This window comes from Rhinoraja longicauda, chromosome 3, assembly GCF_053455715.1.
Source record: "Rhinoraja longicauda isolate Sanriku21f chromosome 3, sRhiLon1.1, whole genome shotgun sequence".
NCBI classification, from domain to species: Eukaryota; Metazoa; Chordata; class Chondrichthyes; order Rajiformes; family Arhynchobatidae; genus Rhinoraja; species Rhinoraja longicauda.
Genome location: NC_135955.1, coordinates 39,534,155 through 39,562,152, shown reverse-complemented (window position 1 = coordinate 39,562,152; position 27,998 = coordinate 39,534,155). Strand labels below are relative to the sequence as shown.

Genomic DNA, 27,998 nt, shown 5'->3' with positions numbered 1-27,998 from the left:
TAAATACTTTATTGTAAATGAAGTGATCTGGAACATCCTGAGGTAATGAAAGATGCAATTGGAATGTGAAGTCTTTCAGGGTGTTCTTACTAAGTCAAGGCTGCCAAAATAAATTCACAGTAGAACAAAAACAACAATATGAAATTCTCAAGCTGTTCAGACAGATAAATAATGCATCACTGTCAATTTACAATGGATGTTAAGAAGGCAAATTATCTAGATAATAATCAGTTTCATGATTTTCAATCAATTAAGTCTGATCTTGACAAAATGAGACCGTCTGAAGAAGTGTCAATTGAAGAGTATTTACAGCAAGCTAAGTAAAATGCTGTAACTAGGGAGAATTCCAGTAGAGGTTACAGTGGTGTGAGCTTTGGAGTCACTTAATTAATTGGTGGGAACCAGGTGCCATTGTTAAAGCTGGTTTCCAGCTGTGGGGAATGTTTAATGGTCTCAAGAACCTTCTCGGGTATCTGAATTATTGGAGCTGGGGACTGCTCATTAGGAGTTTATTGATGAAGATTCCTAGTCTTCCTTCTGAATCTGACCCATTTTTCCAAATACTGCAGCACATGTGCATTCTGTGATGAGTGCTGGGGCTTGGAGCGGTTTTGGTTCTGGATTGCAACCAGCTGGTGTCAAGTAGCTACTTGTTCATCTAGTGGCAAGATGTCCATCAGGGAATGTTGCCGACTGGCCCACTCCAGACTGCAGGAGTACATGCTGAGCGCCTCACTGAAGTTTGATACATCCAATGCCAGGTCTCTGTGCGGGAGGACCACAGTCTTGGGTCCCTTCCCTGCAGGATCTTGAGAGCCAGAGTTCGGTCAGGATAACCCTCAAACAAGGGAAGGGATATCATCTCAGGGGCCAAAATTGAATGGCAAGGGTGTTTTGTTTAAAATAAGTGTGAACAGTCCTGTGTATGACACTATTGAATGTATAGACACTGAGAATGTGTGAAGAGTTTATGCACAGATTTTTTTTTGTATATTTCTATTCTGAATAACGTTTATTTCTGGAAAAAGAAACTATGGCTCAGAACATTGCCTCAGGCCAAGAGAGTGGTCAGACATTGCAGTAATGGTATAGTACTTGGTATAGTACTTTGTCACATGCATCGAGGTACAGTAAAATTCATTTTTGTATATAGTTCAGTACAAGCATTTAGATACATCGTAGATAAGCATCTCAAACACAGTAGAAGTGTATAGCAGTAGTACACTGAGACAATATACAGAGTCACCAGTTGGCGCCATTTTCAAGTCCTAGTTGTTGTAAGTGCAGGGTTCTTGATGTGACTATGAAGGCCCGTTGTCCTGGTTGTAGGAATGCTCTATTGTCACTTGTGCCTTTCTTTCTGATCAGTGTCGGCATTCTAACTGCTGATGACCCAGCTCCATGTGATGTTTCCAGCTGACTTTTAATACGGACACTAGAAACAGCTTTGCTGTGAATGCATTTGGCACTCATTCAATTTGAAGAAACACAAAACATTGTTTATCTCCTGACAGCATCCAGAGAAAGAAATCGCAGTGCTCACTTCAAACAAAGGCAACAAAAGCTCCAGCGAGAACCGCAGTTTATTCCACGCACAAGCAGATTCTGGTTATTACGTTCAGTGAGGATTCAATACCAATCACCACTATTGTTGCAAACCTATTAAATGACTCTTTTTTTTTGTTGAAGTAAAACTCACAAAGCATTGTGAGTCAGAGATACCTTTGCTTTGTTAGGGTTTAGTTTTTCAGTCAGATATGTGTGTGATGGTGTTGCCAAGCTTGTTCTAGAAATCATCACAGTCGTTGTCAACATAATCTGAATGAAAGAATACATCAAACATGGCTGATTCATGGTGCCTCCCTGTTACATCCCCAGAAAAATCCCGTCTGTCCATCTGCATCTTCAGAGCCGGCGGGATATGCGATACCAGCATGAGATCAGTTCCACAAACATCCAATTGATTGACACATTCAACACCCAAAATATTCCCCCCCCCCTTTGTTCCTGATGCACAATGTGTTATAGATAACTTTGTTGTGTCAACATTTAGTTTTTCACTCAGCTGTGAGTTGCCGAGTTTGTTCTAGAAATCATCATCGTCATTGTCCACATAATCTGAATATAAGATTATAAATCATGTCAAAGCAGCAATATATGGGGAATGGGACCGATGGAGGTTTTGTATGATGAGACCAAGCTCCTCTACGCTAAAGCACCCAAGGCTCACAGTCACGTGCATGGTGGAATATAACTGACGCTCCACTATCACCGGCCACAGGGGACAGGAGAAGTTGTGGAGGAGGTGTGTCAGGCAGCAACTGAGAGTTGGAAGGAGAGGAAATAGCCCAGCGAAAGATCAGAGGAATAGAGAGATGATTGCATCCGGAAAGGAAGAGGCATTCTGGAGCTTGGGCAGGGTGTCAAGTTGGTGGAGGGAGGGGAATTTTGCACAGATATGATGAGGGAGAGACTGGGGTTGGATCAGGGGCCACAGCAATAAAGGGCAGTGACTGCGATCTTTAAAATAAATTATCTTTCTACATGAAATGGAGACCACGGACCTTGTGGAAGCAGATGGATTGGCTGCTGGAAATAATACTGAATAATACTGAATGCTCGAACTCAGGTTGACACCTGTCCCATTGCTTAAAATCCAAGTTATTAATAGGTTCTCAATAAAATTTAATTTATGCAGATACAAAACTGCTCCCTTTGCCGGTTGTCAACACAGAGGAGGCACGCAGCATACTGTATATCAAACATGCTAACTTCATGATGTCTCCCTGTTCTGTCCCACAGAAACGTCCATCCGTCCAGTCTGAGCATTGCTGCCTCATCATCATCAAAGCAAGATGGAAATGCGATGTCAGGGTTAGATCAGTTCCACAAACATTCACTTGATGGGCATCCACACATCATGGGAAACATTCACTCTCTGTGTTCCTGCTGCACAGTGGCTGCAGTCTGCACAGTTCACCAGACAGCAGGTGCACTGCAGATACCTGCCTTGACCTGTTGAAACAATTAGCGAATATTTCTGTGATGTGAAATTCTGTGGAATTGAATTATCTTCAATAATCCTGTGGCAGACGAGCTTTCGTGTCCCATGCCTCTCTCTCACGGTGTCTCTGCGCTAAATGTGGGAGGTAGTTGGGAACAAATATTTCTTTCAGCCACTTGGGTGGTTTCAGCAAGTTCTGCTGGAGTAATTGATAAACAGTCTATCACATTCAGAAAGAAGAGGCTTTCTCAAGATGATGTTGCTGATATGTACCAATAATTTCTCACATACCTATTATGACACAGAAAGACCATTCAGCCCATCGAACCAATGCAGAGCACTCAGGCCAATTCCCCTGTGTCTTATTCCCTTGCAGCTCTTTAACTGGGCTTGTAACATGAACAAGAAAACAAACCCATTTCATTTCAAATATTTTCCAAATTATTTATACCAGTATGAGCCTCAATTTGTTGTAGCCGTATCAGATTGGCTTTTGACAGTAAGCTGCAAGCTATAAACATTACAGAATTGGAATCACTTCTAAAGAATTCCCTGAAAGTACCATACTATAGGGAACAGTAATACATAACATGAAACCTTTCAGGTTATTAACATTATATAGTCAGCAAACCAACTGAAGAAGGGTCTCAACCCAAAACGTCACCCATTCCTTCTCTCCAGAGATGCTGCCTGTCCCAGTGAGTTAGTCCAGCTTTTGGGGTTTATCTTCGATTTAAACCAGCATCTACAGTTCTTTCCAACAAAAAGCAAATCTGTGGTTTCTATATAGGGACACAAATTTAAGCATCATTGAGATTGCATAAAATGTACATCAAACTCTCACCAGATCAACTTATTGCACTGAGCACAATATCAGAATATCGGATAGGACAAAAAATATACAACTTTTATTGGCTATCCTAACTGGTCTTGCAAATCATCCAGAGTTGTATCATTTAAATTTACAGGCTTGTGATGCAAGAGAGAAGTTAACTATATTGTGGATCATTGACCAATTGGGATAAGATAATATTGAAGAAATGGGACACCAGAGAGTCGGAAATGCGTCAATGTCCCAAGCAAAGGGCAAATATCAAGATCACTGCAATAAATATATTTCAGTTAACGTGCAGACTACCCGCAAGATTATATTTAGTAATTAGTCATCTAGAATTTCCCCTTCCTGTACCTTTGAAATGGTAAGCAATAAACTTCAATTTAGATTAATAATATGTCAAGCAAATAAAATGACGATTATTTGTTCCTCAGAGGAGGTTCTGGAGGTAGAATGGGTGCAGTTGACTCTTCATGGGAGAAGAATGCACACCACGGCTTTATTACTGAAAGCAAAGACAAGTGACTCAAGTAGTTGGGTCAAAATCAAAATCAAAATCATGCATATTAACAATCTGTGCAGCTATCGACTACAGCTCATTGTTCAACACCATCATTCCTGCTAAACTTGTGATCAAATTCAGGAAACTGGTCTCTGCTCATCCCAATGCCTCTGGATCCTCGACTAGCTCATTGGCAGACCTCAATCAAGATGAACTGGCACCAACACTTCTTCCTCAATAACCATCAACACAAGAGCACCTCAAAACGATGTGCTCAGTCTCCTGCTCTACTTACTCCAACTGTATGGCCCGTCACAGTTAAAATTTAATATTTAAATCTGCCGACAATATCACCGTTGTTTGCCAAATAATGGGTAATGAGTTAGAGCGCAGGAGGAAGATTGATAATCTGATTGAATGATGCCAGAACAGCAATCTTGTTCTCCACATCAACAGGGAACTGGTTATTGACTTCAGATGGGGAAAACCAAGAATCCACAAGCCTATCTTCATTGATGTGATGTTGGTGAAGAGAGTCAACAGCTTCACGTTCCTGGGTATGCATGCCTTTGAAGATCAGTCCTGGGCCCAGCACATTGATATAATCTCAAAGAAAGCCTATCAACACCTCTATTTTCTTAGAAGATTGAGGAGATTGGGGAGATTCTGTATGTCGATGAAAACTCTCTTGAGCTTCTACAGGTGTACAGTAGAGAAGATATTGATGCCTGCATCATGGCCTGGATTGGCAAAATGAATGCCCAGGAATGAAGGAGATTACAAGAAGTGGTGGACGAGTCCCATCCATCTTGGGTGCTGGCGGCCCCACCATCGAAGGGATCTATTGGAGGCTCTGTCTTGAAAATAGTGTGTCATCAATTTGATTTAGTTTTTTGAAGTGGTGACCAAATGGATTAATGAGAATAAGGTGTCAGGCGCTGTCTACATGGACCTTAGCAAGGACTTTGACAAGAATACTCAATTGGCTTGGTAGATGGAGTCAGACGGTGGTTTGTCAGAATGGAAGCCTATGCTGTGTGCCACAGGGATCAGAGCTGGGTGCCGTTGTTTGCCATGCATATTAACAATTTGGATGAGAATGAAGGTGGTGTGATTAGTACGGTTGTGGATGACATCATAATTGTTGGTGCAGTGAAGAAATTTGTCCAAGATTACAACAGGATCTAGATCAACTGAGAAAGTGGGCACAGGAATGGCAGATGGCATTTAACTCAGATAACTGCACAGTGATGCATTTGGCAAGTTAAGACAGGGCAGGATGTACACGAGGGCTGGAACTGTTTTCTCTGAAGCGAAGGAGGCTGAGGAGTGACCTTTTCGAGGTTTATAAAATCACGAGAGGCTTAGATAAGATGAATAGTCAAGGTCTTTTTTCCCAAGGTAGGGTAGTCTAAAACTTCCCCTGACTTTCAGTTTGAAGAAGGGTCTCGACCCGAAATGTCACCTATTCCCTTTCTCCTAAGATGCTGAGTTACTCCAGCTTTTTGTGTCTATCTTGAGTCTAAAACTACAATACATAGATTTAAGGTGAGAGCAGGATGATTTAAACATGATCTGAGGGGCAATTTTTTCACACAGAGGATGATGGGTATATGGAATGAATTGCCAGAGGAAGTGGTAGTCGCAGGAACAACTACAATGTTTAAAAGATATTGAGACAGGTACATGAATAGGAAGGTTTTAGACAAATCGCAGGATCAAACGCAGGCAAATGGTCCTAGCTCAGATCAGCACCTTGATCAGCATGCACACGTTGGGCCGAAGGATTTGTTTCCACACTGTGTAAGTCCATGAGGACTGACATAGTCCCTGACTATGAGGACAACTATGGTCTTAAAGAGAATTATTTTCCAGATAAACCAGCCATCGCATATAAACTTAACTCATTATTTTATGAAATGCTGTTTTGAGGCATAGAATGGGAATTGTTATGCTTCCAACAGCAAAGCTTTGCCAGGAATGCAGAGGATGGAGAAAGATTTAACTAGGAAAATTGACAGGGGAGAGTCAGTGGATGTGGTGTACCTCGACTTTCAGAAAGCCTTCGACAAGGTCCCACATAGGAGATTAGTGGGCAAAATTAGAGCACATGGTATTGGGGGTTGGGTACTGACATGGATAGAAAATTGGTTGACAGACAGAAAGCAAAGAGTGGGGATAAATGGGTCCCTTTCGGAATGGCAGGCAGTGACCAGTGGGGTACCGCAAGGTTCGGTGCTGGGACCCCAGCTATTTACGATATACATTAATGACTTAGATGAAGGGATTAAATGTACCATTAGCAAATTTGCAGATGATACTAAGCTGGGGGGTAGTGTGAATTGTGAGGAAGATGCAATAAGGCTGCAGGGTGACTTGGACAGGTTGTGTGAGTGGGCGGATACATGGCAGATGCAGTTTAATGTAGATAAGTGTGAGGTTATTCACTTTGGAAGTAAGAATAGAAAGGCAGATTATTATCTGAATGGTGTCAAGTTAGGAAGAGGGGATGTTCAACGAGATCTGGGTGTCCTAGTGCATCAGTCACTGAAAGGAAGCATGCAGGTACAGCAGGCAGTGAAGAAAGCCAATGGAATGTTGGCCTTCGTAACAAGAGGAGTTGAGTATAGGAGCAAAAAGGTCCTTCTACAGTTGTACCGGGCCCTGGTGAGACCGCACCTGGAGTACTGTGTGCAATTTTGGTCTCCAAATTTGAGGAAGGATATTCTTGCTATTGAGGGCGTGCAGCGTAGGTTCACTAGGTTGATTCCCGGAATGGCGGGACTGCCGTATGTTGAAAGGCTGGAGCAATTAGGCTTGTATACACTGGAATTTAGAAGGATGAGGGGGGATCTTATTGAAACGTATAAGATAATTAGGGTATTGGACACATTAGAGGCAGGAAACGTTCCCAATGTTGGGGGAGTCCAGAACAAGGGGCCACAGTTTAAGAATAAGGGGTAGGCCATTTAGAACGGAGATGAGGAGGAACTTTTTCAGTCAGAGAGTGGTGAAGGTGTGGAATTCTCTGCCTCAGAAGGCAGTGGAGGCCAGTTCGTTGGATGCTTTCAAGAGAGAGCTGGATAGAGCTCTTAAGGATAGCGGAGTGAGGGGGTATGGGGAGAAGGCAGGAACGGGGTACTGATTGAGAGTGATCAGCCATGATCGCATTGAATGGCGGTGCTGGCTCGAAGGGCTGAGTGGCCTACTCCTGCACCTATTGTCTATTGTCTATTGTCTATCCTTGGGGAGATGGTTCCCTCCAGATTGTCTGCCATTATTGTGGAGGGAGAGCTCAAAATCATTGGAAGAAACATAATCCAAATTAACATACTTTCTTTGAACTCTCCATAGCTCTTGCATTATTAATTAATCAACAGAAAGCCACGCAGCTTAACTTTTACAGTAATGTGTTCAATGGAAGTGCAACATTCTAGTAACTGTTGCCATTTTTACCTTCATATCTTACATAAGTGTAACTAAAAATAACTGATGGTGTTTGAAAGAATGCCTTTCCTTTTGAAGACTGCATTTTTGTGAATCAAATTATTTAATTGATCTTGATTAGTGAAATGGTAAAAACTGACAGTGATTACTTGATTTATAAACTATTGAGTTCTAAACTTTCACTATTTTGCCAATTACTTTTCAGCAATTCCGTTTATGATTTCTGAAGCTATTTTTGCTGTAATGAATACTATGCTAATCCCTGCACAGAGAAATACTATATTGAAATGGCCACAGTGCATTTCTCATAATGTTTTTGATTTAAAAAAAACTGCACAAAATGTTCTTCAGGAAGACATCCCTTTTGTAAATCAAAGATACAAACAGCTCTTTTCCTGGCTGATGGCAATCGGAAAATGCTCCCTATCAATGTTGAAGTGAAAGTAAGAAACAAAATCAGCGATAGACCATACGACCTCTCACGAGTGCTCCACCATTTCATAAGATCTGATCCGATCTTGGCCTCAACTCCTCTTTCCTGCTTGGAATCTAAAGTATCCCTTGCAGTTCAGAAACTCTATAGCTGGAGTAGCGCTGGATCAAAATATATCAGAGCATATTGGAGTATATTCCAGCGTGCCTGGTTCCGTTGGTTGTACTCCTGCCAATCGTCTGGTACAACAACTCTGCCTGGTCAAACTCTCTTTTCCACCTTGGAAATATTTTTTATAAAAGTGGAAGCATCCTGAGAAATTTGAATGACTTTATGCTTTACACCACTTAGATGTAATTTTTGTTTCTTCTTGCAGCACTGTTTGAGGCCTTTAATTACCGAAGGCTTCCGGATAATCAGGTGGTTTGATGAACCTCTCAGGCTGTGCATGTCAGCAGTTGCAGAATTCTGCAGCTCAGAACTTTCTTAATAAAGAAAAAAAACCTTCCTGATAGGCAGTATTTTGGAAAAGACTGAGAAGCAAGGATATAAATCATGTCAATAGGCAGCCAGGTTGATATTAATTTAGAGTAATTTAGAGCGCGTGGTGTTGGGGGTAGGGTACTGACATGGATAGAAAATTGGTAGGCAGACAGAAAGCAAAGAGTGGGGATAAATGGGTCCCTTTCAGAATGGCAGGCGGTGACAAGTGGGGTACCGCAATGCTCGGTGCTGGGACCGCAGCTATTTACAATATACATTAATGACTTGGATGAAGGGATTAAAAGTGACATTAGCAAATTTGCAGATGACACAAAGCTAGGTGGCAGTGTGAACTGTGAGGAAGATACGATGAGGTTGCAGGGTGACTTGGAAAGGTTATTTGAGTGGGCAGATGCATGGCAGATGTAATTTAATGTGGATAAATGTGAGGTTATCTACTTTGGTGGTAAGAATAGGAAGGCAGATTATTATCTGAATGGTGTCAAGTTATGAAAAGGAAACGTACAACGAGATCTGGGTGTCCTAGTGCATCAGTCACTGAAAGGAAGCATGCAGGTACAGCAGGCAGTGAAGAAAGCCAATGGAATATTGGCCTTCATAACAAGAGGGGTTGAGTATAGGAGCAAAGAGGTCCTTCTGCAGTTGTACATGGCCCTAGTGAGACCGCACCTGGAGTACTGTGTGCAATTTTGGTCTCCAAATTTGAGGAAGGATATTCTTGCTATTGAGGGCGTGCAGCATAGGTTCACTAGGTAAATTCCCGGAATGGCGGGACTGTCATATGTTGAATGATTGGAGCGACTAGGTTTGTATACACTGGAATTTAGAAGGATGAGAGGGGATCTTATTGAAACATATAAGATTATTAAGGGGTTGGACTCGTTAGAGGCAGGAAACATGTTCCCAATGTTGGGGGAGTCTAGAACCAGGGGCCACAGTTTAAGAATAAGGGGTAGGCCATTTAGAACGGAGATGAGGAAAAACCTTTTCAGTTAAAGAGTTGCAAATCTGTGGAATTCTCTGCCTCAGAAGGCAGTGGAGGCCAATTTTCTGGATGCTTTCAAGAGAGAGCTAGATAGAGCTCTTAAAGATAGCAGAGTCAGGGGGTATGGGGAGAAGGCAGGAACGGGGTACTGATTGTGAATGATCAGCCATGATCACATTAAATGGTGGCTCGAAGGGCCGAATGGCCTACTCCTGCACCTATTGTCTATTGTCTATTGAGAATATTAATTCAAGGCATGCCACAAATGTCTGATGATTTCTATTCAGCAGCTTTTAAAACTGGAATAAATTCTGGTTTCAGTACAAAGGGTCGTAAAATTGTCAGGTTGGTTATATGTTCTTTTTTTAATCAAATACGGTCTAGGTGCCTTGCAGTTCTGACAAGGCCAGCTTTTAGTGCCCCAAATCTGGCTTCTAAGAACATTTAAAAGATAACCATCTTTATTTTATTTCCAAAAATAACTATATTTGGAATAAAAAATATATACAGAACAAAAACTGTGCAAAGCTCTTCACACATCCTCAACGTCTGTACATTCATCAATGTCACACACAGTAGAGTTTGCATCTGTTTTTAAAAACAATGTCAATAGACAATAGACAATAGGTGCAGGAGTAGGCCATTCAGCCCTTCGAGCCAGCACCGCCATTCAATGCGATCATGGCTGATCACTCTCAAGGCTGTCCTTGTCACTCATATGGCTTCTTTCCCTTGTTTGATGGGTATCTCCACTGGACACAGCCCATCAATGTTCAGCAGTGGAAGAACCCTCGACTGTGATCCTCCCCCACAGAGCCTTGGCATTGACTGCACCAAGCTTCAGTGAGTCCCGCAGCACGTTCTCCTGCAATCTGGAATGGGCCAGTCGACAACATTCCCTGACGGCCATCCCGTTCTGCTGGGAGGCCAACGTTTTGGGCAGGCCAAAGAGCATCTTTCACAGAGTTAATGATCCTCCAGCAGCAATTGATGTCTATTTCTGAATTTATTCCTGGGAACAGTCCATAATTCACAGAGTCCTCAGTTGCTGAGCTGCTCGGGATGAACCGTTTCAAGGACCCTAATATTATTCTCCAGACCCTCTTTGCAAATCCACACTCAGCGAAGAGGTGGGCAACCGTCTCCTCTCCATAACAACTTTCCTGAGGGCAGGAAGATTCTGATGGTACAGGAAGGATCTGACTGGGGGTCCCCTCTCACTGCCAGCCTTGCGAGGGCTTGGTGCTTGTTGTTGGATTCTGGTGATGAGGCATTTCACCAGACAAACTGGGCAGTCTGCTCAGGGAACCACGTTACAGGATCCAACCATGTTGGCTGTGGGTCTGGAGGCTTATAGCAGAAAGGGGGAGTTCAGCAGATTCCTTCCTGGAAGGACATCAATGAGCCAAGGGTCAGACATTAACACTCAGAATAGCTGTTCATTTTGTGCTAGATTTTCTAATTATTAACTGAATTTAAGTTCAGTAGCCAGCATGGTGGGACTTGAATTCAAATCTCTATGTTAAAGTCTATCCACCACAAGGCAAACACATATCAGGAAAAGAAGCTTTCGTGCTGATTCAGAGGCATTGGATCCTTCACCGTGCAAACAGCTAGCTTTGTCAGCAACACCCACATCCTGGGAATGAATACAAATTATTCTGGAATACATCACAATGCGTTTAAACATTTCAAGATAAATAACCCATGAATAAATGATTTATTTCAAAAGAAGGAACACTACTGCTATTTCCCTCAAATAATCTGCTTGGTTTGATCTTTCCACCACAATTATCATATCATATATATACAGCCGGAAACAGGCCTTTTCGGCCCTCCAAGTCCGTGCCGCCCAGCGATCCTCGCACATTAACACTATCCTACACCCACTAGGGACAATTTTAACATTTACCCAGCCAATTAACCTACATACCTGTACGTCTTTGGAGTGTGGGAGGAAACCGAAGATCTCGGAGAAAACCCACGCAGGTCACGGGGAGAACGTACAAACTCCTTACAGTGCAGCACCCGTAGTCAGGATCGAACCTGAGTCTCCAGCGCTGCATTCGCTGTAAAGCAGCTTCCAATTCTCCAATGCAAGCTCTCGGAGACACAAGAGACTGCCTGTGCTGGAATCCGGAGCAACAAAAGGAGAGTTGCTGGAGACACATAACGGGTCGGGCAGCACTTGTGGACCAAAACGCACAGTCAATGTGGTGGCTCCATAGCCTTCATCTGGACTGAAGGTGTAACAAAGTAGCTGATATAATGAGGTGAGGTAAGGGGAGGGGTGGAGCAGGAGCTAGCCAGGGATAGGTTGATGCAGGTGTGGAGGAGGCAATTGTCAGATAACAGTCAGATGGGGGCGAGGGTGGAAATAACAACAAAGGCTGAGAAACCTCCTTTAACATCACCGGCACAGCCCTATCCTGGTTCAAATCATACCTCTCTGACAGGCACCAGTTCATCTCCATTAACAACTGTAAATCCCCCACCGCTCCCCTCCCCCAAGGTGTCCCCCAAGGCTCAGTCCTTGGCCCCCTCCTCTTCATCCTCTACCTGTTCCCCCTTGGTCAATTAATCCGCCGTCATGGTCTCAACTTCCACTGCTTCGCCGATGATATCCAGCTCCTCATCTCCACCAAGTCAATCTCCACCACCACACACTCTACACTGACAAACTGCATCACTGAAATAAAATCTTGGCTTCAATCAAAATTCCTCAAACTCAACTGCAACAAATCTGAAATCATCATCATTGGTCCAAAAACGCTCACCAAATCCACCCAAAACTTCATCCTCAATATTGATGGTCTCCCAGTATCCACCTCCCCTCACATCCGGAATCTTGGAATCATCTTTGATCAAACCCTCTCCTTCGACAAACACATCAAACACATCACAAAGACAGCCTTCTTCCACCTCAAAAACATTGCCCGTCTCCGTCCATCCCTCTCCTCCACAGCTGCAGAAACCCTCATCCACGCCTTCATCACCTCCCGTCTGGACTACTGCAACAGCCTCCTCTATGGCGCACCCTCAAAAATCATCAGTAAACTTCAATACATTCAAAACTCCGCTGCCCGTCTACTCACCCACTCCCCGATCCGTGACCATATCACCCCCGTCCTTTACAAACTCCACTGGCTCCCCATCCCCCAGAGAATCCAGTACAAAATCCTCCTCATGACCTACAAAGCCCTCCATAACCTGGCCCCATCCTACCTGACCGACCTCCTCCACAGGCACACTCCCACCTGCACCCTCCGCTCTGCTGCTGCCAATCTCCTGTCCCCCCCAGGAGAGGAGGGTGAGAATTTGGGAATTAGAACCACTGCAGCCAGAGGATCCAGATGGCCACAGATGACAAAGAGGCAAATAGGTCCTCTAGTCTAATTTGGGGAGATGCAGGTATGCGGGCATAGGAATATGCGTTACACCTCCTATGGTTGTAGGGAAAGTGCCTGGGGAAGGAGAGGGATGAGTGGGGAGGGATGAACAAACCAGTGAGTCACAGAGAGGGTGGTCCTCGCAGAAAGCAGCACCTCTTCAGAGTGTGGATTTGCAAAGAGAGTCTGGAGAGGTTTGCAGGGGTCCCTGTCACGATTCATTCCGAGCAGCTCCGTCACAGAGGACTCTGATCTACGGACTGTTCCCAGGGACGCATTCGGAGACTGACATCGAGTGCTGCTGGAAGGTCATCAACTCGGTGAAAGACGCTCTTTGGTCTGCCCGATCTTTGTTGACCTCCCAGCGGAGCGAGCTGTCCGTCGGGGAATGTTGCCGACTGGCCCGCTGCAGACTGCAGGAGTACGTGCTGAGGGACGCACTGAAGCTTGATGCAGCCAACGCCAAGGTCCTGTGGGGGAGGGCCACAGTTTAGGGTCCTTCTGCTGCTGGACATGGGGGGCAGGGTGTGCTCCAAATAAGGGATTCTTTGTAAATGTCTGTAAATTTGGAAGTGAATGACTGTATCGAATGTGTAACCTCTAGAAATGTCGGATGGGTTTTGTTAAAAAAAGAAGATGTTTTGTAAATATTTATTACTTGAATAAAGTATTTTTTGATATAAAAAAAGAGAAAGGAGTGGGAATAGGATGATGTGACCAATGGTGGAATCCTGTTATAGCTGGCACAAATGAGAACTGAGGAAACTCTGTCCGTATTCTACCTGGGGAAAGGTGAGGTGAGAGCAGGTGTGAGATATAGAGGCAGTACGAGTGAGGGCTTGGACAACCGCAGGGGTGGAGGGAGTGGAGAGGCTGCATTTCCTAAAAAAGGAGAACATTTCAGATGTACTGGAGTGGAAAGCCTCATCACGAAAACAGACGCAGTAGAGATGGAGTAATTGAGAGAAAGGGATGACGACCTTACAGGAGACTGAATGGTGGTGGAGTAGTCAGTGGCTGTGGGAGTCAGTGGCTGTGGGAGTCAGTGCCTGTGGGAGTCAGTGGCTGTGGGAGTCAGTGGCTGTGGGAGTCAGTGGCTGTGGGAGTCAGTGGGGTTCACGTTCAGACTTCTCAAAGAGTTGCTGATTTGGAATATGCATTGCTTTCTCCCAAATAGTTATAGACATAATACTCCGATTCCTATGTATAGACCGATTGATAAATGTCGTTGACTCCTTTGCCAGTTGCCTTACATTAAATTATATTGATAAATTGTTTGTAAGTTCTTTTATTTCCCTGTTTCTCAATTCATTCTCAATTCCAAGGTTAATTGCTCAATCTGTTCTCCAGAACATTCAAACCAGTCCTCCAGCTTGCTGACAGGCTGTCATCTTGAAAATCTTCTTAAAAACTATATGTCTGTCCTTCAGTTAGTCATAGAGTCATAGAGTGATACAGTGTGGAAACAGGCCCTTCGGCAAAACTTGCCCACACCGGCCAACATGTCCCAGCTGCACTAGTCCCATCTGCCCGCGTTTGGCCCATATCCCTCCAAATCTGTCCTATCCATGTACCTGTTTAACTGTTTATAAGTTTTGGGCCATGACTTCCTATTTTTATTTCATATTGCTTTTCTTTGCATTCCTTTAGGCCCATTGCAATGACCTGTGAGACATCTTTTTCCATTTGAATCCTGTAACACATGCTTGTGTTGTGATTTTTTCCTAGTTTAAATCAACTCATTAACTGTGTTGACCTTAAAAAAAGAAAAAAACATATTATTTTGTATGCTGTGGTATATACACAAAATTATAAAGTATTAGACCAAGTGGACCTGTTGGGCAGCACCTTCTCCTCCCCCCTCCCTCCCCCACTCCACCCTCCCTCCCCCTCCCCTCCCTCCCCTCCCTCCCTCCCCCCCCTCCCTCCCTCCCCTCCCTCCCTCCCTCTCCCTCCCTCTCCCTCCCTCTCCCTCCCTCTCCCTCCCTCCCTCCCTCCCCCTCCCTCCCTCTCCCTCTCCCTCCCTCCCTCCCTCCCTCCCTCCCTCCCTCCCTCCCTCCCTCCCTCCCTCCCTCCCTCCCTCCCTCCCTCCCTCCCTCCCTCCCTCCCTCCCTCCCTCCCTCCCTCCCTCCCTCCCTCCCTCCCTCCCTCCCTCCCTCCCTTCCTCCCTCCCTCCCTCCCTCCCTCCCTCCCTCTACCCTCCCCCTCCGTCTACCCTCCCCCTCCCCCTCCGTCTACACTCTCCCTCCCTCTCCCCCTCCCTCTCCCCCTCCCCCTCCCTCTCCCCTCTCCCCCTCCCCCTCTCCTCCCTCCCTCTCCTCCCTCCCTCCCTCCCTCCCTCCCTCCCTCCCTCCCTCCCTCCCTCCCTCCCTCCCTCCCTCCCTCCCTCCCTCCCTCCCTCCCTCCCTCCCTCCCTCCCTCCCTCCCTCCCTCCCTCCCTCCCTCCCTCCCTCCCTCCCTCCCTCCCTCCCTCCCTCCCTCCCTCCCTCCCCCCTCCCCCTCCGTCTACCCTCCCCCTACCCCTCCGTCTACACTCTCCCTCCCTCTCCCCCTCCCTCATCACCCTCCCTCTCCCCTCCCTCCCTCTCCCCCTCCCTTTCCCCTTCCCCCTCCCTCTCCCCTCTCCCCCCCTCTCCCCTCTCCTCCCCCTCCCCTCTCCCCCTCCCTTCCCCTCTCCTCCCCCCTCCCCTCCCCCTCCCTCCACCCCCCCTCCACACCCCTCCCCCTCCACCCCCCCTCCCTGTAGTTCAGGAACAAACCAACAAACAAACGAGAGTTTTAGTATATAGATTCCATACAAAGGAGCCGGTACTACACAATACCAAAAATGTATTAATATTACTTTATGGTACCAAAAATGAGTCAGATGTTTCAATCTGGTGATCTTATAGAGGTGTATAGATCATGAGAGGAATAGATAGAGTAAATACGCAAAGTCTTTTACCCAGAGTAGGGGAATCAAGAACTAGAGGGCATAGATTTAAGATGAGGGGAGAAAGATTTAATAGGAACCTGAGGGGCAACTTTTTTACACAGAGGGTGGTGGGTTATATGGAACGAGTTGTGGAGGTAGTTGAAGCAGATACTTTGACAACATTAAAAAAACATTTGGACAGGTACATGAATAGGATAATTAGCTTAATGAGAACTAAATAAAGATATTATGCACACACTTTAGTTAACTGTAACGGTGCAATTTAAAAGTAATCATTGGATAAGGACTGTAATTGGCCAGTAATTCTTCACAAGAACCTCTTTGATTGCAGTAATCGAGTGCGTTATTCACTAGATGGTTTACAAACAATTTTGGACAATTGTCATGCATGAGGAAGCCAACAAACTGTGCTGAATACCCCTACAGATACTGGACAGGCACGTGATTCAAAATAAGTGAGGATATCAGCTCTGGGTAACTTTTCCATCCAGACAGTCTCGTTGGTTCAAAGGTGATTTGCTTCTTTTCTGGTTTAGTGGGTTCTGGGTTGCCTGAAGGGGCTAAGGTGGGAATGCCGTCTGCAGTCGGCAAGGTAGGAGGTGACTGGAGGAAGTGGGTATTTCACTCCTGCAGAGCATCTGCACTCCTGATGCATGGTCGCGAGGTTCCCCAATACCTTCCTGAATGTTCCTTTTCCAACTTGAGCCGTCATAGGCCTGGAATTCCCAGCAGCTGGGGGGATGTTGCATTCTTTTCATGGAGGCTTTAAGTACATCCTTGAATCATTGCGTCCATCCGCCTGGTAATCTTTTCCTGTGACAGGGCTAAAAATAGATTGTCTGTTTCGGGAGTCTGGTGTCAGGGATATGAAGAACATGGCCAGTCCAATAAAAGACATTTCAGCCAACAACGTACAGTGGCTGCAAATGCCTGGTTCAATGCTGCAGGAAAGTATTGTGCTCTCCCAGAATCTCTGCTCTGACCAGATCATGCTGAGGATTTTTGTTTGTTGGAAATTTTGTAAACATTTAAAATAAACTAATCATGATTTGATCTTCCATTTTGTACCCTTTCAGTTTCTATGCCTGCATTTTGCTTGGTACACATAATTTAGCCGTGGGTTAAATAGTGTAACTTAACCTTCAGCTTTTGCATTCAGTACATTATTGAAACCGCAAAACAGGGTTCTTTGATTTGGGTGAGCAGTTAAAATGAAAAGAAAATCTGAAATAGGACTTGAAGATTATGAGAGGCATATATAGGGTGGGAGTCATTTTTCCCATGACAGGGGTACTAAAAACAAGAGGGCATATGTTTAAAATGAGAGGAAGGAGATTTAAAGGAGAACTGAGGGGAAAGTTTCTTTGCACAGAGATTGGTTGATATCTGGAAATATGCTGCCAGAGGAGGTGGTGAAATCAGATATAATTACTATGTAGAAGAGGCATTTAGACAGACATTTAAATATGTAAGGCAGAGGAGGATATGATCCTAACGTGGGAAGATGGGCTTTGTGTAGATGGCCAATCATATCTGCGTGCATGCTGGGCTGAAGGACCCTTTTCTATGCTACAGAACTATGATTCTCCGACCTCTACTCGACTTTGAAAGAGTCTTTGTGCCTCTAGCTTAACTGTGTTTCTTCTTTTAAGCAGGTTTTGTGAAACACCATAGGAAAGGCTTCATTTATTTTCCTGTGCTGCCCTGCTGTTGGGACAGGAAAAGCAACTGCAGTTCTCTCGGCCCCAGTAGTTTAACTTATAGAATACCTCCACCATCTTCCTATTAAATCCTTCCGCTGCCCAACACATGCTTTAAGGCAGCAACTCTATTGCTGCGCTGCTGTGCTGCCCCTAGTCTGACCTTGCGGTCTTTGCACTCACCCAGCTGCCCTGCCCCCACCTCTGCCCACCCCTAGCACGAGTGTGGTAGGATACCATAAGTATCAGTGCTCACAATCCACTCTACCCATGCCCCACTCTCCCTCCTTTCCACCCTCCTCTCCCGCCTTTGCCCCATCCTTCCCCTTTTGCCCCCTCCTCTCCCCTTTCTGAGATAGCTCCCTTCTTGATGTACAGGTCGACGGATCAGGAACATTCAAGCTGTTGCACACAGTTTTATGATTTGCTTGTGATAATAGTCATTCGGAAATGTTTATAAATACCCCAGTCTCCAATGAAAAGCCAAGCTGAAAGGCTATGGGCAATGTGCACTGTGGCACGGCACTGCAGAGCTATGGGGGTTGAGAATGGGTTGCCATGCACGATGCAGATGACTGCTAATCATGCAGAGACTCCCTGGCCAGCTGTCAACAGGATCCAGAATCAGTTCATCTGACGACCTGCGGCCATGTGCACGATTGTAAATAATTTCCTTTACGTCAAAGAAAGCTGGTGTTAATTTGCATAGCAAAATTAACCCTTTGTTTTAAACAATCTTTGGTATAATGCAATAAATAAACTGCCTTGCATGTCAGATTAACTTGCTCTAACTCAACTCATTTAACCTAAAGCAAATGCCCTCCCACAGAACCATGAAAAGAAGCGTGCGTGGATTGTCATTAAATTACTTTGGTGACAAAACAAAACAAAAGTGCTGGGAGAACTATATGGTTGATAGCAAGAACCTGAACCACATTGCTGTGTAAAGGGTACTTAGGGTCCAATAGAGTAATGAAGAACGTGTAAGGCATGCTCACCTTCATTGTGTGTAAGAGTCAGGAAGTCAAGGTGCAGTTCTATCTGACTTTAGTTCGACCACATCTGGAGTACTGTGTGCAGTTCTGGTCACCCCATTACAGGAAGGACATGGAGGCCTTGGAGGTCGGCACAGAAAAGGTGCACCAGAATGCTGCCTGGATTGGCAGGCATTAGCTACAAGAAGAGATTGGACAAAATAATTGCTTTCTCTAGAACATTGGAGGATGATGGGAGTCCTGATGGAAGTGCATAAATGATATATTATAGAAGATCACCACTCAATCTGCTGCACTCCAGTTGTACCCTGCCCACTCTCTCCCTATAACTCAGTCCCTCAAATACTGGCAACACCCTTGTAATTTTTCTCTGCACCTTTTCCATCTTACTGACATCTTTCCCATAGCAAAATTGAATATTATCCTCCAACTGTGGCGTTACCAACATTTTATGCAACTGTAACATAACATCCCAATTTCTCTACCCAATAACCACCTATCTACATGTGATGCCACTTTCAGGGAACTATGAACCTGTATTTCTAAATCCCTCTGTTCTGCAACATTCTTTAGAGCCCTCCCATTCACTTCATGGGATTGGTACACAACCGACAGGTTGCTCAGCAACTGAAAGTGTTTTACATGCAGTAGGGAGGGGGAAGGGAGGAGAATGAGGCAGGGGTGAGGGGAGGGAGGGTGGGAGAAGGGAGGGAGGGAGGAGGAAAAGGTGGTAGGGTAGGGGAGTGGAGGGGTGGAGGGGAGGAGGGAGGGAGGGAGGGAGGTAAAGAGGAGTATGGCAAAATGGCGGCGCTGCCCTAGCAGCTGCGGCTTACCTGCAGTCCGTTTGTCTTTTATGTTTTTTGTTGTTTTTTGTCTTGATTGTAGTGTGTAGATGTGATGTAGTGTTTTTTTGTGGTTGTGTACTATGTGGAGGGGGGGGAAACTGTAAAATTGTAAAACTGTCTCTTCCGAACGGAGACCCAACCTTTGTTTCCTGGGCCGTGTCTCCGTTCCCGCTGCGGCCTACCATCGGCCAAACACCTGGAGCTGGCGGCCTCCACCTGGGATCACCTGGGCTCTGGTTCGCAGAGCCTGCGGACCGGACTTACCATTTGCAGAGCTGGCTTCCCTTTGGAGGCTGCGGAAGCGGCTGCAACTCGCCTTCTGAGGCTTCGGCGTGGGCCGCGTGGATGTTGGAAGCTCGCAGCCCCCTGGGTGGGGGCCGACATCGGGAGCTCCGGCAGCGGCAGCGTGTTCGCCCGCCCCGGATCGCGGGGCTTGGGTCGGCCCGCCGCGGACCTTTCACCGTCCGGCGCGGCCTGGAACGTGGCAACTTCAACAGCCCGACTGCGGGAGAAGACGGCAGGGGAAGAGAAAAGACATTCTGGCCTTCCATCATAGTGAGGAGGTGACTGGAGGAGACTCACTGTGATTGATGTTTCTTTTTTTTTTGTTTTGTGTTGGTTTGTGGTTGTGTAATTGCTTATTTTATTGCTCTTACTGTTGGACTGTGGGTGACGAAATCTCGTCCAAAAGACTTGGTTTTTTTGGATGACAATAAAGGTAATTCTGATTTTGATTCTGACTCAGACTCTGCTGCCAGGAACTGGATTTTGTTAAATCATGAACCAACATTCATTTCCTCAGAGGTTGAAAATCTCCCTCGTGGGTGGAATAATCACCGTATTAAGTCTTCAGTCAGCTATGTTCCTTAATATTGGAAGCTTAACACAATCAAAGTGTTCATAAACACCTGACCCTAATATGGGTAAAAGCAAATCCTGTTTTTTTTCTCTAATAAATTGGTTTAAGTCCCTTTTAGCAGCTTTAAAACCTCTAAGAAGCTGAAGTAGATGAGGACTCCGGTGCCTTTCCTTCACCACATTGATCTTGTTGAGCTGACCAATTATTTTCACTGCTGGTGATAAACATTGCTGCTGCATCAAGCTGCACCGCGTCATATCTCCCAGCATTCTTGAAGCACTGATCTAAATGCTAGACAAAGCTCATGGAGGGCAATCTCATCTTTGCTCAGTAGCCCAGGATGAGTGTGTGATCATCAGCCTTAGGCAGTATTTATACCAACCCGCAGCTCCTCACGCACATTTGGAAGATTGAACAGGTATTTCATTTTCACAGGAACATTAGTAAATTTAATCTAGCTGCTTACCACACAATCACTCCAAATATGATTATAAGCAAAGTGAGGCAAGTTGTTGTCAACAGTACTATCCGGTTGCACCTGCTCGCCAATATTTATTTTGAGCTGCACGAGGGCCATTCCATTCCATTCTAGACATCACTGCAACCTTGGGTGCAAATATGAATTACAAAGGTGTGATCGACAAAAGTGACTGCCTTTGAAATCAGGTAGCATTTGATTGAGTGTGGCACTGGTGCATTGCACAAAGTCATAACTTGCACAAAGGAAGATGGTTGTTGATATTGGAGGATAATCAAAGATGAGATTCCCCTCCATGACCTTTGTCCAGCATTTAGATCAGTGCTTCAAGAGTGCTGGCAGATGTCAATATGGGACCATGTTGGGCAGCAATGTTGATCATCCCATCCCAGGACATCACTGCAGTTGATCTTCGGCGCAGTGCCTGTGGCTCAACCATCGTCAGCTGCAGTATCATTGACCTTCCCCCATCATATGGATGTTTCCCACAGATGCCATCTACCTGCTGAGTATTTCCAGGATTTTCTGCTTATGTTCAGCAGTTTACAGGATTTTCAGCATGATAAGGGTCTATTCAGCAGGACTGCACCATTTCAAGAAGGCAGCTCATCAGCACCTTCTCTGAGGCATTTAAGGATGGGAAATAAATTCTGGCCTTGCCAACATTGCCCAGATCCCCAAAATGAAAAGAAAAGTAAATACATTGATGCCCAATAATATACAACATTATTTGCCTCTTTGTTTATAGGTATTAAATCATTAAACCGTTACATACAGGATACAATAAACCATTCATAAGATGATAAGTGATAGAAGCAGAATTAGGCCATTTGGCCCATCAAGTCTACACTGCCATTCAATCATGGCTGATCTCTCTAATTAGTGGGGGGGGGGGGGGGGGGGGGGGGAGGGGGGGGAGACAAATTGGAAATGGAAAGAGAGTATAGGAAAAGTTAAGAAAGATATCAGAATTAATGGGACAGAAAACTCACGAAAGGATAGAAGAATATGGCCAAGTGAAATGGAAATCGATGTGAAAGGTGAGGTGAGTAATGGATTAAAAGTACTATATATGAATGCGCGAAGTATAAGAAGTAAAGTGGATGAGCTTGAGGCTCAGTTAGAGATTGGTAGATATGACATTGTGGGGATTACAGAGACATGGCTGCAGGAGGATCGGGACTGGGAACTGAATATTCAGGGATATACGTCCTATAGCAAGGACAGGCAGGTGGGCAGAGGAGGTGGGGTAGCTCTGATGGTGAGGAATGAAATTCAGTCCCTTGCGAGGGGTGACATAGGAACTGACGATGTAGAGTCGCTGTGGATAGAATTGAGGAATTGTAAAGGTAAGAAGACACTAATGGGAGTTATCTGCAGGCCCCCAAACAGTAGCCTGGAGATAGGGTGTAAGTTGCAGCAGGAGTTAAAATTGGCATGTAACAAACGTAATGCCACTGTGGTTATGGGAGATTTCAATATGGGAAAATCAGGTTGGTTCTGGACCCATGAAAGGGAGTTTGTAGAGTGCCTCTGAGATGGATTCCTAGAGCAGCTTGTACTGGAGCCTACCAGAGAGAAGGCAATTCTGGATTTAGTGTTGTCCAATGAACCAGATTTAATAAGGGAACTCAAGGTAAAGGAACCGCTAGGAGGTAATGACCATAATATGATCTTTTAATCTGCAATTTGAGAGGGAGAAGGTTAAATCAGAAGTGTCAGTGTTGCAGTTGAACAAAGGGGACTACAAAGGCATGAGAGAGGAGCTGGCCAAGGTCGACTGGAAAAGGATCCGAGCAGGAATGATGGTGGAACAGCAATAGCAGGAATTTCTGGGCATAATCCAGAAGATGCAGGATCATTTCATTCCAAAGAGGAAGAAAGATTCTAAGGGGAGTAAGAGGCAACTGTGGCTGACAAGGGAAGTTAGGGATGGAATAAAACTAAAAGAAAAGATATATAGCATAGCAAAGAGTATCAGGAAGCCAGAAGATTGGGAAACTTTCAAAGGACAACAGAATGTAACAAAAAGGGCAATACGGGGTGAAAAAATGAAGTATGAGGGTAAGCTGGCCAAGAATATAAAGAAGGATAGTAAAAGCTTCTTTAGGTATGTTAAGAGAAAAAGATTAGTAAAGACAAATGTGGGTCCCTTGAAACAGGTGAAATTATTATGGGGAACAAGGAAATGGCAGAAGAGTTGAACAGGTGCTTTCGTTCTGTCTTCACTAAGGAAGACACAAACAATCTCCCAGATGTACTGGAGGACAGAGGATCAAGGGAGACAGAGGAACTGAAAGAAATTTGCATTAGGCGAGAAATAGTATTGGGTAGTTTGATGGGACTGAAGGCTGATAAATCCCCAGGGCCTGATGGTCTGCATCCCAGGGTACTCAAGGTGGTGGCTCAAGAAATCATGGACACATTGGTGATCATTTTCCAATGTTCTATAGATTCAGGATCAGTTCCTGTGGATTGGAGGGTAGCAAATGTTATCCCACTATTCAAGAAAGGAGCGAGAGGGAAAACGGGGAATTATAGGCCAGTTAGCCTGGCATCGGTGGTGGGGAAGATGCTGGAATCAATTATTAAAGAAGTGATAATGGTGCATTTGGATAGCATTAAAAGGATTGGTCCGTCAGCATGGATTTATGAAGGGGAAATCCTGCTTGAATCATCTTCTGGAATTTTTTGAGGATGTGACAAGTAAAATGGATGAAGGAGAGCCAATGGATGTAGTGTGTCTGGACTTTCAGAAAGCCTTTGATAAGGTCCCACATAGGAGATTAGTGGGCAAAAAATAGAGCACATGGTATTGGGGGTAGGGTATTGACATGGATAGAGAATTGGTTGGCAGACAGGAAGCAAAGAGTAGGAATAAAGGGGTCCTTTTCAGAATGGCACAGTGGTGAGTGGAGTGCCGCAAGGCTCGGTGCTGGGGCCACAACTATTTGCAATATATATTAATGATTTGGATGATGGAATTGAAAGTAACACTAGCAAATTTGCAGATGACACAAAGCTGGGTGGCAGTGTGAACTGCGAAGAGGATGCTTGGAGGTTGCAAGGTGACCTGGACAGGTTGAGTGAGTGGGAAGATGCATGGCTTATGCTGTATAATGTAGATAAATGTGAGGTTATCCACTTTGGCGGCAAAAACAAGGAGGCAGATTATTATCTCAATGGTTTCAGATTAGGAAAAAGAGAAGTGTAACGAGACCTGGGTGTCCTTGTACACTAGTCACTGAAAGTAAACATGCAGGTGCAGCAGGCAGTGAAGAAAGCCAATGGCATGTTGGCCATAACGAAAGGATTTGAGTATAGGAGTAAAGAGAATCTTCTGCAGTTGTATAGAGTCCTGGTAAGACCACATCTGGAGTATTGTGTACAGTTTTGGTCTCCTAATTTGAGGAAGGACATCCTTGTAATTGAGGCAGTGCAGCGTAGGTTCACGAGATTGATCCCTGGGATGGTGGGACTGTCATATGAGGAAAGATTGAAAAGACTAGGCTTGTATTCACTGGAGTTTAGAAGGATGAGAGGGGATCTTATAGAAACATATAAAATTATAAAAGGACTGGACAAGCTAGTTGCAGGAAAAATGTTCCCAATGTTGGGGGAGTCCAGAACCAGGGGCCACAGTCTAAGAATAAAGGGGAGGCCATTTAAAACTGAGATGAGAAAAAACGTTTTCACCCAGAGAGTTGTGAATTTGTGGAATTCTCTGCCACAGAAGGCAGTAGAGGCCAATTCACTGGATGAATTTAAAAGAGAGTTAGATAGAGCTCTAGAGGCTAATGGAATCAAGGGATATGAGGAGAAGGCAGGCACGGGTTACTGATTGTGGATGATCAGCCATAACCACAATAAATGGCAGTGCTGGCTCGAAGGACCAAATGGCCTCCTCCTGCAGCTATTTTCTATGTTTCTATGTTTCCCTCCTAACCACATTCTCCTGCCTCCCCCCCATAACCCCTGACACTACTAATCAAGAATTGCTCTATCTCTGCTTTAAAAATATCTATTGACTTGGCCTCCACAGCCTTCAGTGGCAAATAATTCCACAGATTCAACACCTTCTGACTAAAGAAATTCCTCCTCATCTCCTTCCTAAAAGAATATCCTTAAATTCTGAGGCTATGACCTCTAGTCCTAGAGTCTCCCACTCATGGAAACATCCTCTCCACATCCACTCTATCCAAGCCTTTCACTATTCTGTACATTTCAATGAGGTCCCCCCTCAATCTTCTAAACTCCAGCTAGTAGAGGCCCAGTGCCATTGAGACAGGAGAGCTAAATCCAGCTTGATATCACATGATTTCAATAGATTTCGTAGAAACATGTAAAATTCTTAAAGGATTGGACAGGCTAGATGCAGGAAAAATGTTCCTGATGTTGGGGAAACAAGAATAAGGGGTAGACCATTTAGGACTGAGATGAGGAAAAACTTTTTCACCCAGAGAATTGTGAATCTGTGGAATTCTCTGCCACAGAAGGCAGTGGAGGCCAATTCACTGGATGTTTTCAAGAGGGAGTTAGATTTAGTTCGGGGCTAAAGGCATCAAGGGATATGGGGAAAAAGCAGGAGCGGGGTACTGATTTTAGATGATCAGCCATGATCATATTGAATGGCGGTGCTGGCTCGAAGGGCTGAATGGCCTACTCCTGCACCTATTTTTCTATGTTTCTCTGATTTCAAATGTTAATCGCCTCTTTAAGGAATTCCATAGAGTGCCTGCCAAGGTCATAGATTTGGAGACTAAGTCTGGCCCTGTGTTGGAGGTTTGTAAAGGAGAATCAAAGCCGACCTCAACTTCCTTTGTTTATTCTCCATCAAGCCCTCAGGTAATATCAAATCTTTACCCTCAGAGATAAAGTAATTCAGAGATAGTCCTCCCTTTCTTAACACCATTAATTTTGTGGTGATTCCTCCATCGCATCTGTGCTGGCCTCTTTGCCCTTCAGCACAACTCGTTTGTCCACGCTGTCCGTATCCTTCTCTATGGGGCTATCACTTCCACACATGATGAAGTGATAACTTGTGTGGTGCGTATTTCTGACATAAAGGCAGAATTTGGTTCAAAAAATTGTAACCTTCAAACTTCATTCTTAAACGATGAGCAAATCACACAGCAAATGGGGAAACTACCGTGATGTAGAGGGTCAATGGGACTGTGACTCTCCGTACATTCACTTTTACGCGGGGCCCTTTTAATACACAAAAAGCAATTGTAGTTTTTGTGCACCTCAATGCATAAGACTGCAAATGGTTGCCCATCGCTAGAAGTCACAATGGAATAGTGTCGGCACAGGGCACTATCCAACACTGATTGTGGGAATCCTACCTAGGACCAGTGTGCCATTTCACACCTCTCATTCTAATTTCCCCTTCTTTTTTTTCCCCTTGCCTTAATTCAACCCGACTTGTTTGTCCCTCCACCTCCCCTCAATATTTTGCCATCTCCCTGTCCTTCTCCATGGTTGCCCATGTGGCAAGCAACTATTGGCTGTGAATTTGCAAATCATGTGCTAGTGATGTCAGATGGGAGAAAACTATGATTGCAGGTTTCAGGTGCATTCTCCATCCCTTTCCTGCCTTCATGTTGTACCCTGAACACCCTGATGGTCTTAGTGCTCTCTGCTCATAAAGGTGTTTCAACTGTTTTTAAATGTTTATGATAGAGTTATTAACAAAAAATATCAAGCACACTGGCCGAGCTGGTAGAGATGCTGCCAGGGACCCAGTTCAATCCTGATCTTGCAGTGGGAGTTTGCACAATTTCCCTCTGACCGTGTGGGTTTCCTCTAGGTGCTCTGGTTTCCTACCACATCATAAAGACGTGCGGGTTTGTAGGTTAATTGGTGTCTGTAAATTGCCCCGAATGTGTAGGGAAAGTGGGATGACATAGAAATAGTATGAAGGGATGATCGCTGGTCGGTGTGGACTCAATGGGCTGAAGGGCCTGTTTCCATGCTGTATCTCTAAACTAAACAAAATAGTTAAAACAGTAATTGAATGCAGCTTAAAGTAAGTAAAAATATTGGAAAATAAGTAAAATAACGCACTTACCACAGGGCCATTGTCTGAACACCAGACATCACTGATGGCTGACAGGCTGATGTGAAGTGTCTTGGCCATCCACTTTGCCAAGCTGACCAGCTGAAGGTTCCCTATAAGCTGCTGGCTATCAGTTTGATTCTTCCTAGACTGCAGCGTGTGTTTATAGATGTAAATGGGAAGTTTTCTTCCAAGGAAGGAAGCTCGGGGACATGTTAAAATCTACACAGTGTGATCGTTGGCCATTGGCCATGCTTCATTTGTGTGAAAACATCTTGTGGGTAAATCCAACGAATGCTTATTTCTCCATTGAGGGGCACATTAGGCATAGATATGCAAGAATAAAAATCCATAGGGAGGTAAATTCCCTGGCTCTGATTTCTCTGGCTGCCGCTGAAACTTCAGCAGATATCCAGAGTGCAAGCAGATTGAGAGATTCTGGTCCAGTTATCACGAGAAGCAGCTCCCTTGGAACTCTGGCTTTATTGATTCATCTGTTCTTTCCGCAAAGGCTGAATGTCAGCTGTGCTTTCCCAGTGGATTTCCAGGCTGGCTTTCGCTTCAGACTTCCAGCGTTTGCAGTTTTAAAAAATCTGCTGCTCGAGCCTCCTCCTTTAGCAGCCCCTGAGGCTTAGCGATGAACTGCTGCCATTTCACTGCTGCAAACTCTGAGGTGGATGCTGAATCCCTGTGGGACCCATACTCTGCATCAACTGACGGGCAGGGGTTGCTTGGCCGAGTGAGGAGGCAGGAGGATGGGACAGGTGGGTAGTTTGAGTGGTGAAGCTTTCCTTCTGCCATTTTTGCAGAACTTCCATGAAGATACTCCAGGTTTTATGCAGCTTCCTCAATGCCCCTTCTCAGTTTTATTGGTCACAGTTGAGGAATTCTAACGAATCAGAGGTTGTCAGAATTTCTGCTTGGAAACATCATGGTAGCGTTTCTGAAGAAGGCTCTCGACCCGAACCGTCACCCATTCCTTCTCTTCAGAGATGCTGCCTGACCCGCTGTTATTCCAGCATTTTGTGT

The 27,998-nt window shown here is 44.9% G+C and overlaps 1 long non-coding RNA gene across 3 annotated transcripts; it reads right to left on the bottom strand.

Moving 5' to 3' along the window:
• Positions 1-43: 43 nt before the first annotated feature.
• Positions 44-27,523, bottom strand: LOC144591941 (uncharacterized). Of its 3 annotated transcripts, XR_013547048.1 has the most exons (4): positions 18,733-21,765; positions 16,711-16,858; positions 14,674-14,855; positions 44-3,786 (listed from the first exon to the last, which is right to left on the bottom strand). It is a non-coding gene; the product is annotated as an uncharacterized LOC144591941 (long non-coding RNA). The 3 variants fall into 3 exon arrangements; XR_013547049.1 differs by lacking the exons at positions 16,711-16,858; positions 18,733-21,765 and adding an exon at positions 26,982-27,523; XR_013547047.1 differs by lacking the exon at positions 16,711-16,858.
• Positions 27,524-27,998: the final 475 nt, after the last annotated feature.